Consider the following 14,797-nt stretch of genomic DNA (forward strand, 5'->3'; position numbering starts at 1 on the left):
AGTAGCTATTGAGCTCTTAAGCTTCAGAAAAAAACTCTTTCTACTTTATACATTAGAATGTAAACAAAAATATTAATCCGTAACTAATGCCTTAAAACTCTAAACAATTAAGACATACATGTCATAACTACAGAAAAGTTTCGCTCTTAATTAATGAATCTTTATGAGCAGCTGTAAAAGTTGATTAAAAAGTTCATTTAAGAATCATATCTATGTTTCTAGCTGTAAAATTGAACATAAATTTAGTTTTAATGTTAAGATATGAGATAGGAGTGTGGGTTCACTTACACATATTTTAACATTATCTCATAGATCACAAAAAAAAGATACATTAGAAGGAATTATTTTAGGGATCTTAAGTGATAAGACAATTAAAGTTTATTTTTATGCATCCCCAATGATGATAAAAAAAATTACCCAAACTGCGGATTAAAACTGATGGTTGAAAAGATTGGAAACTAATAGTTATAGGTCAACCAATGAAAATTTGATTAAAGTTGACAAAGAATTTTGATCTAACGAATAAAATAACGTGTTTCTAAAGCTTTGGATACCAAAATATTTTACATTTCAATGTCCTCTACCTCCTATAGATGATTTAAGCTGAGATAAAAGCAAAGGGGCAATACACTTTGTGCTGTTTTAATTAATGTGATACATGTGCGGCATTGACTGCACACCCGAAAAGAGAGCTAGGAGAAGGGGATAAAAGATTTAATGTGTAGGTATATCATAGGACACTCGAGCATTTTGACTTTTATAAAAAAGGGATAGATCCACGGAGTGCTTTAACCCATTAGTGCCGAACCGGGCAATAAAACTTTCGGGTATTTTTACTCACGCCGAACCGGGCCTATATAGAACGTAAAAAAACGATAAAAAAATCATATAAAAAATAATAATTTGAATAAAACGAATTCACAAATGAATGTAGTTGCCAATAAACTTTAAATTTCACGAAAAAAATCACTAACTTTACTTCATAAACAAAAAAGTTAGGAGGGGTATTTTAAATCACCTTGTTTTTTTTGGTTCACCCATTTTCGATGAAAGATTGTGGCCGACCTAATAGATAGAAACGCTTCTCTCTGGGGGGAATTGAAAAACAGCGCAGTAAAGGGTAGGCTCAAGCGAGCATGATGCAATCAACAAACTGAAAACCGGTTTATTTTGGCATTTTCTGGAACCGGGCGTTAAAAGCCGGTTCGTCACTAATGGGTTAAGTTAAAAAATAAAATAAAAGTTGATAAAATAAAAATTATAATATAAATAGCAATTTTGTTAGCCCCGTCCTTCGGCCCGACATGATAACAAAACTGGAATTAATCTTATAATTTTACATTTTACTATCACAGAAAGTAGTAAATAACTATTACAAATACCTAGGTTTTATATTATAAAACAACTACAGAAGACAAAACTTTCCGTTATTGCAAAATAGACCATTTTAACCATATCAACTCATAAATTTGTATTTTGTAGTAAAAAAAATTCTTAACTTAAAATTTACACTCTGTGGAGTTTCCCTTAGAAACGTACATATTTATAAACGCCTTGCTGCAAAGTTCAATTTTCAAATGTTAATGACGTTAATCCAGAGACATACAAGGATATATACTTAAACATATCCAAAATTCTAACACAGCATCCTTATAGTAAAGTAAAATTATCTCAGTGTGTCTATGTGTCCCGAAGGATCTCGCTAACCACTGAACCGATATGGTTCTTCTTTGCAATGTAGCTTCTCATAGGTCTTAGGAAGGTTTAGATCTATTTTGGGCGAAGGTAGAACCATCCTACCAAGAGAAATCACCATTAAAAAAATAGAAGCTAGAATTAAATATAGAGCTTCTATTAGCTGATTGTTTATCTAACTTTTGATTCCTTTGAGAAATAAACTTAACATATTTTGGAAACGTTATGCACAAAACCACTAGAAAATAGCCTAAAACCTGGGTTGGATTTTAGGAAAGACTTTCCTTAGAACAGTATTGAACTGCTTTATCCCCTAAAATGCCTGCAAATGTAAGACATATGGATACATAATACATATATACCAAGAAATATAATATACTAACACCTTGCACACATAAACATAAAATACATTTTTAGAGTGAGCATTGACAGGTTTTAATTTTTTTTAAAGTTGCCATTTTAAAATATCATGCTTTTTATTATCAATTCAAATCATAAAAAATTAAACTCTATTGTATTAGGAGTCTTATTCTAACTAAATCAAATTAAACATTTTACTGATACCTATTTGTTTAAAATAGGTTTCGAACGTAATGCAGAACACTCTAAATAACTCTATAGATTGTTTGCATTATTCTCAATCAATCAGTTTATCTGTTGTATTTAGATAAATACAAAATTCATCATATTTTTTGTATGCACAGATGCTCAATAATTTACAGTGTGTGTTTATATTACGTACGTCAATAGGATCTGCTTTGTTCAGACATTAACAGCATGCTTATATAGGCAAATGTGTTCATCAATAAAAAAAACCTTTGCTTTAAAAAAGCTTTAAAATATAATATTTAGATGGAGGATTCAATTTATTTTCTTCGGTAAATACATGTATTAATTTTGGATCGGATCAGCATAAAATAATTTGAATATGCTTATTATGTAAGCCTCATTCTGTGGTAAAACATGAAAATTTATCCTTTTCTTCTGCGCTTTTTATTTACAAATTGTCCTTGCTTTTAAAAGTGTTTACAATATTCAAATTTGAATGAATTTAAAGAAAATACAAGGATATAAACAGAGGCGTGCAGAATAGGGGTAAACCTACCCGCCCCCCTCCCCCACCCTTTACATCCCCCTTGACAAGGGTCTACAACCCCCTGATACACCGCTTTAATACAGCCAAGGGGTTTCAGGGTAAATAAAAAGACCCACAATCATTACATACAGGAACACTTTCAGGTCATCTGGAGGGCTGGATGCTCCCAAATTTTAACTAAAGAATAATTTTACTAAAACCACATTTTACTTATATAATAAAAATACCAAGTATTTAAAAAAGTAAATCTTAACTCAAATTTTTAGATTTTTATTAATAATATTTCTAATAAGTTTATTAAAAATACAACAATACCTACCTTATAAATTAATTTTTTTTGTGAAAAAAATACTCAAAAAAGATTTATTTCACTTTTAACTAAAGAAAAAGAAATGACGAAAATACTAAATATTTTTACCTAAAACAGATCTCTCTGATTTCTATCATTTTTGACATTTGCGGATTTCTTTTTGGCAATTTGTTATCTTTAATTTTGCAAATATATATATTTAACAGGGACGCAGGATTGGGAATGTGAAAGATGATAGTTATATCCATCAGAGATTTTAATTGATAAGACAATGGATGATAAATTGATATTCATTTCTAATGATTAAAAACAAGATTACACCTTCTATAGATTAAAATTATTAGTTGAAATGTTTGGACACTATTAACATTCAATAGTACTCAAAGATTCTGAGCCAACAAATAACATAAAATAGTTGTACATTAGTGATATTAATAGCCTAATGTCAACTCCCTCTCTTGAGCCCAATACCAAATACATCTTCTACAAAAACTTAATTTCATCCAAAACTTTATTTCCTCCATGAAACCATATCTTAGTAAAATTTATAATTGGAGTTGTTTGCAGAAATTATCTTCTAGTAACCTATTCCTGTATCTTTGAAAACTATGCACCTTTGTAAATAAATAACAAATGATTTACGTCAGATTTAATAAAGTGAATTAGCAGATGATTTATGTAAAAGGTTTATGAAAATAAATTAATAAGGGAAAATAAGAAATATGTTCACATGCGTAGCTTTTCCGCATACATCTTTTTCCTTGGTTGTTCTTTTTAAACGTGAAGCTTTTCTATATTTAGGGTCGGTCCGTCCGTCCGTAATGGATAGCTTTTTTTCGTTATTTTAAGCATTTTATAATTGTCCTATCGATTTCAAACTTTGCATGGTGATATTTTAGAAGTTAAGTCGATTTACAAAGCGTAGCAACTCTATAATCATTACCAAAATGTCCGTACGTCCATTTTAAACATGTTGATTTCTTTTCTTTTTTAACAACAAATTTTAATGTGATCTAATCATCCGATTGATCTGATTTTTGGTATATTGATTCCTGGGACAACAAAGTATAATGTTATAAGCAAAGCAACTCTATAATCAAGTCCTAAAAATGTAAGTATGTCCATAAACATTATCCTGTATCAAGCAGTATTTTATCATATTTGTTTACAATTTTGCTTCGACTCTTATATATTTTTATTTTGATTATTAAGTTCTGACACTATATAAGTGTTAATGTCCGTTTGTCCTACCGTTTCAGTGCTTCGATTTTATGGGTGTTGTCATTCTTGTTATAATATACGTTAACTAGCGGCTTCGTACCTAGAGGCCTCGAGGGGCACTTTAGGTAGTGGTGACTTGAATATTACCCCCCTCCCCAGTTTCAGTTTCAAAAAGAAAATGTATAAGTATATTTAAGCCAGAGTATTATTCAATATGGACATTCAGGTAATTAATGTAAGTTAATTTTTTTTTTTTTGTAAACTAAGATAAGTTTGCATTTAAATTAAAATCAAATCTAATATACATATAAACTGTTCATTTTTTCACACGGGTTTTTAAAAGTTGCATATGTTTCTCGACGAAGATTTAGTATTTCTAAATTACATATTAAATAAGTTATCATTTTGATTTTAAAAAACCCTTAATTTAAAACTTTTCTAACAATTTAAATATTTTTTAAAAAACTAACTACATTTTCCTTTTTTTATACTATCATCCTTGTTAAACATATTACATAGCAGTCAGACTGGTTAATTTTAAAAGTGAAACTTTTTCTAGATTTATAACGCACAATGGAAATATTTTTACATGGATCTTACACCATAATTTTATATTCTCTAAAAAGAGAAACTTGCAGCAGGCTAAAATAAGATTTTCCCCTTTACCCCAACCCCTCCCCTCATAACGAACTGACCAATAAACGAGTTCCATGATAGCTAGCTAAATTGACAACAAATTTTCCCCTGTCATAATATCCACGTAAATTCTACATCCATTTAACGCAAACACTCACAAGTGAAGAAATGATTTATTAGTTGCGTAGCCTCTCTATGATTAGGGTATGTGCGTACGTCCGAGTATCCTATCTAATAAATAAGAATATATGCATATATTTATGTTAAATATTTCAAGAGGCTTTATACTTTAAGTATTTAAAAGTACTATGTAGTTGCTTCGCTCTTAGCCACATGTATCTTTAGCTGCATACGAATAAAATCTCTGCTACTTTTTATTATAGAATATATTTTTTAAAATAAATGAAAATAATGTGATTTACAGATACTACCTGTTAAAATATGAAAATCAAGCAAGTTAACGAACAAATCTGAGTAAATTGAAGAACACTATTTGTCTAAAAATTAAAAATGATTATGGAAATAAATTGTCCTTGTTATTTTGAAAACCAGGCAACCGAATCCTTTTTACTTGCCATACGAAAATTTCATTATTTTTTTCGCAGATTTAACTAGATATGTGCAAGGGCAATAATGACCAAAACATCGCAGATAAAATAAATATTAACTTGATTGATTGATTAGCCATAGTCTCTTAGGGTTTGGACCTAAGTAGTCATGGAGTAGGCTGAGACACTTTTGTATAGCCACTAGGGCTATCAAGCTCCACGTTCAAGCACATTATGCATTGACCCGCTATCTCATGAGAGCTACTAATTATTACCTCACCCTCGCCGAGTATGGCAGGTGTCCCAAATTAAGTCACCGTAATGAATGACGCTCTCCGCAGAGGAGCTTGGGATAAGGGTAGTACTAATATTATGTATTTGACTATTAATTATCCAAACTTACTCAATAATCCCCTTCTTACACAACCTGGGGAAGTTGCGTGAATACATATTAACTAATTAGATTATATGATAATATATAGGTTGGTATTCACTATTTTCAATATTAGGATTTAATATTAGGATTCTCCACAGCTTGCAGTTTTGTATAATGCTTAGACAATTTATCAAATGTAACTTTATAATATATCTAAGTTAAGTCAGCTAGTGTTTAGCATTAATTATTAAACTTAAATGTAGTTAAACAACCGAAAAAGTCCATTTTTGTAATGTTTTTTTTTAAGAAATAAAAATATAAATAATATATGAACTTAATCAAGATTTTATTGGACAATTCTATCAATTTAAAATTATTTAAAAATTAAAGAAAATTCAATATGAAATACGTTAAAAGTTATTTCATTTTTCAAATAATACACAAAAAATCTTTAGTTTTAACGACTGCCTTTCAGGTTTAAAAAAGATCTTGTTAACTTATTATAAAATCCTATGTTTAATTAGCATAACATGTATGTACTGTACATAATAAAGAATTTTGAGACAAAAAAATGTTCTTTTTAACAGGCATATGTAAGAAAATAACTTTGCTAGCTTCTCTATAATATTAAATACAGGACATACAAAAAATGTTCATGAAAAGATAGACAATCATAGAATAGCTGCGCTAAGGTATATAAGGGATAATAAATAAAGGTACTAAGAAAGAGAGGGAATGTCTGATTGAGCCAATAGGAGAATCGCATCGGAATTTACATTGGATCTCATTGGTTGAAATTGTGTACACATTTTGCTACAAAGGCATGTTTTTTTTCATTTCATACATACATAAAAGTCAGCTGTAAACAGTATATTTTCTTAGTAGAAAGCTTTGCGGAATCAGAATTAATTGCCCAAAAATTTCGTTTAAATTTGAAAGCTTAGTAACGAGGTGGATTCTTAAAAAAAAAGTTAGGCTGGCTACTGGCTGGTGAGGCAAAATTATTTTTGTGAAAAATCCTCCAAAATCGAATAAAAAATTTACAAAAATTAAGTAAAATCTGAAAGGGTTATTAACATATGATTTCGTTTAATTTTTGTAGATTTTTAATGTGCTTTTGGATGATTTTCACAAAAATAATTTTGCCTCACTATCGAGTAGCGAGTCTATAATTTCTTAAGAATCCACATCAGCTTGAGTCGAAAGTAAACAATACTTTTGTCTGCTAGAAATGTTCCTTCTTAGATTTGACGAAAAAAGGGTTCAGAATATGCTTCTATTCTTCTATTTCTATTGGATAATACAAGGGTTGATATATTCATTTACATCTCCAATGATGCAATACACAAAAATTTTGTAGATTACAATTAGTGGTTGAAACGTTTGGACACTCAAAATAAGAAACCTACCAATCCAAATTATAAAGTTTTGAGCTTGTAGATAAGGAAAATGTTATTTAAAACTTTGGGAACTATTGTAATAAATAGCCCAATGTCACATCCCTCCCTAAGCGAAGCTACTTCGAAAAACTGAACAAAGGTTACAAAAAACATTTAGCAACAATTAAATTCGTTACGCCAATTATGGATAAAATTAACCTTGTATAATCGTATAATTACAATGGATATAGGATAAAAGTGGATATATTTGCAAAATTGTAGTCAATTTAGCTTGCGGATATGGACATAATTTTTTGGCCAGTCAGTTCATCCAGTATGAGGGGATCGTGTAAAGGGAGTGGATGGTGGGTATTCTCATTTTAGCCAGCTGCGAGCATTACTTAATGTACGTGAAAATCTGTTAAAACATCCAAATAATCATGTATCGATTTTAAAAGTCTACTAATTTTTACTGGTCTTTAATAGGATAATAATTATTGTGTTTTTATGATCGATGTCGGACATATATGTAGTTCAGATTAGGATATATAAAAAAAAGGGAACAAAAAAGGTTATTGGAATAGCATCCATCCTTATAATAAAGTAACAGTGTGTTTGTTTGTTTGTCTGTTTGTACCGAAGGATCTCGCTAACCGCTGAATCGATCGGGTCCTCCTTAACAGGGTAGCTTCTCATAGGTCCCGGTAGATAAAGGATCTAGAAATTATGTTTCACATTGGTCAACACTAGATTTAGTCTTAATGATTTATTTTCCCTTAAATCCAGGAAGGGAGGGGACATAGGGCTGTTTATTTCACTAGTCCATAAAGTTTTTAAATAATGTTTTTCTTTATTTGTTGGCTTAACATCTTTGGGGACTTTTATTGAATTTTTATTGGTTGGTTCATTAGATTAAGTGTCCAAATATCAAAACCACTATTAGTAATCATTGGGGATGTACATCAATGTATTGGCAATTGTCTCATCCCTTTAGATCCTAGCCGCCCTAAGTCAGTATGAAAATAATATCTGTATTATAAAAGTAGATATTGATTTGCTCCAAATTCTGAGAATAAAACTAATCAGGCTTGCAATGGTGTAAATCAATGAATTCATGGAAAAATAAATGAATGCCAAATAAAACATGAATGTTTTTTTATGGCTAAATAGTTACATCTAGTCTTGTTAGTCTCTTGTCACAAATTAAAATGACATAATACTTACTAAATCCAATTATGAACAGTATTAAAGGACTTTTTTGATGGTAAAGATCTCGCTAGCCACTAAACCATTAAGCTCTCAATTTCAGATAAACTTTTACATAGCTCATAGGAACATTTTATGTTAAATTTTAAAATTAAAGTCTTGGGGTAGTTTTAAGCTATTCTTCTGTTATTTCCTACTGTTCGAATAGACACTTCTTTTTGTGGAATCTTTCTATAGATTCCTTAATTTTACATTAAAATCTCAATAACTACATGAAGAAAAAATTAAGTGAAGCAACTTTGAACTTAATATTAGCTACAGTACATGTGCTTCTATCAATTTCTCAACTTTACTAAGCTCACATGTTATTAGACGAAGGTAAACTTCAGATAAATCAATTAATATCTCGAAAATTGCTGATTTTAAATGCAAGAATAGTTTTAAGTAATATATGCACCCACCTCTACAAATCTGTTTTCATTCTGTAGTGATTTCTAGATTTTGGTATTATCAGTGCATCTATGAAAATCTTTATACTTGTTTTAACAATAAACTTATGTATTTTAAATCAAAAGTCGTGAAAAAACTTAATTGGCTAAAATAAACTAAACTTGTTACACTTGAATTATGTCTGATTTAGTGTATTTTTTTGCATTTCAATGTAAAAAGAAGGACAAATCTGGGACAAAAACAAAATTGTAAAAAGAAAATTATGTTCATAAGTAGTACAGCAACAATTAGCTTTCCTTATAAAGAAGTAACAGAAGAAGTATAAGGTAGTATAAGTCTATTTGTTTCTGTGTTTGTAAAGATGAATTGGTATAGCTGTAATAATCAGTGAAGCTTCTTAAATATTTATATATTATATATTTCTTATCTATTTTAGGGAAGGATAATTCCGCTAATTTTTATAAAGTCAACTCCGCAATTTTTACACCTTTAAAGAAGCGAGAAACAGCGTGTAAAAAATAGGCGAGAGTTCCAGCCGGACGTACTGAAATACTCTCTTTATATAATTTCTGCCCTACGGATAAGCAATATGCATTTTTCAATTAATCAACTTTATTGTGCAATTTATATTAGTCGCAATTTTACAATTTTGATGGAACTTTAAATTAACAGAGAAAAACGTTGAAAATTTCAATCTCTTTTTTTAAAATTTTAAGCAACAAATGTAGGAAATCTTGTATATTTTATGTTAGAGATTGTACTCAGTTTTGATAATAAGAACTATTTTAATTACAACTACTTGGTAAAAGTTACATATAAGTTACAAAAAAACACCCAAATTCTAAGCACCTAACCAACCTCGTTTAGTGTCCTTTAAAATGGAGACAAAACATATTATTTTAGTTAAGAATTCGTCGTTTAATAGTTATACTTAATCTGAATAGTTTTGTTCTTGTTAAGTTCAGTTACAAAATCACACTTTAAGTTTTCTTGTTAAGCCAAAGATTTGGGTTGGAAATTTACAGGAAGGAAGGGAACAATCTGCTGTTTAATACACTAGTCCCCAAAGTTTCCACAAACATTTTCTCATTCGTTGGCTTAACAACTTTGGAGACTTAATTGACTTTTGATTGATGATTCATTAAGTGAAGTATACAAAAGTTTCAACCACGGATTGTAATCTACAGAAGGGATTTTTTTTGTATAATCATAGATGTACATCAATCTATCGGTCATTGTCTTATCCATTTAGATCCCTGTAGATTTATCTGGCAAAAAAAGATTCTGCTTTGACAGGCGGAAAATTTAACATTATCCCGTTTGTTTGATTTGGAACAAAACAGTGACCCTAACTTTTCACTTAACTAGAAGGTTAACAAGTCAGAGATCTAAAGATTAGTTGATGTATATCCCCAATGATGATACACAAAATTACTCCTTCTGTAGATTACAATAACAGTCCCCAAAGTTGTTGAGCTAACCACTAAGAAAAGGTTATTATAAAACCTTAGGGACTAGTGTAATAAATAGCCCAATGTCCCCTCACTCCCTGACAAATGCCAAGGAAGTATGTTTGTTTGTCTACCTAATAAGATATATGTAACATATATATCAATGGGGCTCTTTACTTATTGGAAAGCTTTGTCTTGGTTTTTATGGGACAAGGGACAATATATTTTAGTACACCAGCTATTTCATTAATATGTTTTGTCGGTCTGTTCATATGAAGTATGATAATTAAAAATGAAAGAAATACTTTTAAAAATTGATTTTAATATCAAGTAATTAAAGTAGGTTTAATTAATGAAAATGGTATATTTTACATTTTGACAATATAAACCTACAAATTTGCTTTTCATTTCAGTTGCAATACTTAAGAAATTGATATACAAAATTGGATTAAACACTTGGCCGGTTTAGGGGGCAAAAATCTATTTAGAGGAAGTTTAAAGGTTAATGTAAAATCTTGAAGCAAATGTAAATTTTCTTCAATTTTAAATAGATTTTGTGTCGAATCTTTCATTTATAGATTTAGGGAAATTTTAAGTCTGAGACAGAGAAAACAAGAAGAGATATCTTATCTGAATTAAAAAACTATTTTTCTAAAATCTTAACTAAATTCAAATATTATTTTTTTTGTTTATAAAAGCAATAACACAATCAATTTTTTAAAATATTTGTTTTAGGCGTCAAAAATAACCTTATCTTCCTTATACACAAGAACAGACAAAAAATATCATTATTGCATCATTTTAAGTACAGAGGTCAAGCAATATTTTCTTCAACCTTTTAAAAACCTTGCTTTGCACATATTGTAAAACTTAATGACTGAAAAAAATGTATTAGGAACCAAATGAAGGAAAGAAAATGAGGGGAAGTTTTGTTTTGATTTCCTTTTAGAATAAACAGCTATACAGACTGAAATCGCGAGGGAAGCTACCCTAAAATCACAATAAAACTGTTTATATCCCTGTATATGTCCTCTTCATCGGCCATCTGGCGGCTACGGCCGTTACCGCCGAGACACGAATAGCTAAGCGACTGCGGCGGCTCGCGCCTGTGTTTTCCGCCGCTCCTATCAACACTGCCATAACCGGATGAATGGATCGACGACGCCGAATGGCGGCCGCGAAATATCTGCTTAAACCCCGACCATAAACTCCGCCGTTTGGCGGTGTTTGTATTGGAACCGCCGCCGGAGGCGGCCTGGTTAGCATCGCCAGGCGGCGGACTGGCGGCTGCGGCGTAAACATGTTCACTTGGTGGGCCATGATCACCTTGTATATGGCCCAAAGCCACTAAATATTCTTCACCCGGCATTTTTTATGCTTTTTTCTGTCCAACTTTCTAACTAGCTCACTACGAGATACTGCATTATCAATTATTTTATTTTTATCACTCTGCAAGATGTAAAATTGTATATTAAAGTCAGGGAATACTTGTAAAATTTACACAGTTAAATATATAGGTATATATCACAGAAAAAGTATTTATATGTTACAAAGTATATTGTAGTCAGCTGTTATTTATTTAGCCAACTACAGGTCTATTTGAATGTTATAATACGCAGGTAGACCATTGACTACACACTAGTAGAATACTACGAACATTTATCACAGACACACACACACACACACACACACACAGGCATAGCGTAGTATATATGGTACCGTCAGTTGGATCCCGGCAGAGTTAGGACACACAAAAATATTAGGAATGTAAAGGGATAATACAATGGCCTATATTTGATTTACTTTCCCAATGATGATGAACAAAATTAACCCTTCTATAGATTAAAATTAGTGGTTGAAACGTTTGGACACTTAACCAATCTATTTTCAATAAAAGTCTCCAAAATGTTAAGACAACTAATAAGAAAACGTTATTATAAAACTTTGGGGTCTAGTATAATAATCTGCACATAAGTACAAAGGCATATATATATAATTAAGTATCATTTACAAGGATACAAGTCAAATTATATCATTTATTATTATAATAAAATGGAGAAAACGATTTTAAAATATTAATTTATATAAAACAATTTACAAATTAAATGATTTCTTTTATTAAATAAATATTTTGTACCTGTAAAATTTTTGCTAAATTTCTTTGCTGGTTCATTTGAAAAATAAAAATAAAGATAGACAATATAATAATTTTTTTTAATGTAAGAAAAGGCAAAAATTTTAATTTTGTAGATAAAATGAACTAAAATTGTGTTCATATTCATTTACTTATTTTTATTAGGAATATTTAAATAACAAAAACAAGAAAATTAGGTATTATGAAACATGAATAAATCATAGAAAATAAGGTCTAATAGTATGGAAGAGTATCAAAATGATTTATTGTAAAATGCCAATTTATCAAAGTTCTGATAGGTTTTATTTAAAGGTATTATTATTAGGTAAACAAAAAGCGCCAGGTATCTTAGGGGCTAAGGCAGTAGATGTTAAGTGTATCCTGCAAACTCCCTTGGAAAAAAACATCAAAGTTACCTCTTTTTTAGATTACAATCGTTGGTAAAAAAAAAGAAAATTGTTAATTTATATCACCAAATAAAAATTTGATAATTATAATCGTACAGTTATAAACCAATATAGAGCCAAACAAGTTTATAAACTTGAAGTTGAATTCGATTTAGTTTCATAGATTAGCAAACAAGAGTATACCAATCTTTTCTAAAATTTGCCAATCCTTGGGTCGTAAAGAATTCATTTATTCATTATAGTTATGTTTCAATTATAATTATAAATAAAATGATACCCTCACCCAAAAGCCTTCCCTGGGCCTTCACTGTAAAGGAGAACAATATCGATCCAGCGGATAGTAAGCCTTTCCTAACACAGACAGACAAACGGGGAGACATCCTAGAAGAATGACAGAAACGCAAAAATTCTCAATAATTAGGTTGTAAATTTGACTTTGTATAAAGCTGAGACGGACGGACGAACCCTACAAGTATTTTCCCCCTTTCTTTCCTTCTCCAACCCCTTCCCTCTTACCCTCTCTCCCGGTATACTTGCACATTTTCCCCCATCCCATGCCCTCTTCAGTAGCCCACTTCAAAGCCGATTTCCCCTCGCAACTCCTCATTATTTAAACGGACTGCAAAGCTGTACTTTGATTTACACAAAGCAACTACATAAACGTATTCAAAGAGCCAAAATAAGATTGATTTCATACAATAGTAGAGTAGTAAGGATTTTATTCCTAAAACTAAAGATATTCAAATATAGGTCAAAAATGTGTATATTTATAGGTAAACTTCATTATTGTATTTAGGTGGTTTTAGGCTATTTTCCAGAAATGATTAATTTCCTTTTCAACTCGATGATAGAAAGAAATACACCCCCCCCCATATTAAGTGTACTAAAACATGAAGAAATTAATAACAATATATGTAGGCAGATTTAATATAAATGGCTAAAGCATACTTTAAGCAGTTATGTTTGAACACCGTAATAGGCTGTTCTTCCTTTTTTATCAGCATTTCTCTAAACGGTGTTCCTTCAATTTGCTACAAATAGTAAAGGAAAAAATAGCAATTGCTAATTTTCTTTGAAAAAACATTTTACAGTATATGCCAAAATACTTTAATACTTTAAAAGTTAAAGGATAGGAATTTTATTAAGAATGAGAGGACAAAAAGACATCAATTATAATTAATCCACAACGCCCCTCCCCCATAATCTATCTACAAAAGGCAAATATTTACATAAAATTTGTAAAGTGGTTAAATCATAGTTCATTTTCCTGTTCAATAAATAAAACTAAAAGCGAAAGTTTCTGCTTATAGAGAATGAAAATTTAGATTTTTTGATAGAAACATTCTTTTTTTTTTCCAAACAGCCACCAAAAGAGCTCTCCACGTTAAATCCCTAAAACTCCTCCCCTTTTTATTCGTTACATACCCGTATACAATAACAGTTTATGATCATTATTAGTGCGGCTACTCTTTAATTTCATTGTGTTCCTCTGTGGCTTAATTATGCTGGCCTTATGGCTTCGGGAGGGAAAATTTCTGAATCAATGAAAGATAACGAAGTAGCGGGTTTCGTCTTATTTTCACTGTAGCTTTTCTCATATTTCTAGCTCCTTCGAGGTCTATTTCCTAACCCTGTGTGGCAATCATTGACATCTACCCAATCTAACCTAAAATAATCTATCAAAAGGTAATGTGAAAATACAACCAAACACGCTACTTCGTTTTCTTTCCATGATCCAAATTACTTTCGAAATAAATTTTTGTCAATATTTCCATCTATTCTATAACTTTCTTTGTCCGTTTGTCTGTCCATTACGCAATAATTAAACTATAAATTTGGCTCTTATGTCTTACTATAACATATTTTTTTTATGCATCAGATTGTCTTA

Source organism: Acartia tonsa, chromosome 1 (genome assembly GCF_053477335.1).
Source record: "Acartia tonsa isolate MP-2025a chromosome 1, ASM5347733v1, whole genome shotgun sequence".
NCBI classification, from domain to species: Eukaryota; Metazoa; Arthropoda; class Copepoda; order Calanoida; family Acartiidae; genus Acartia; species Acartia tonsa.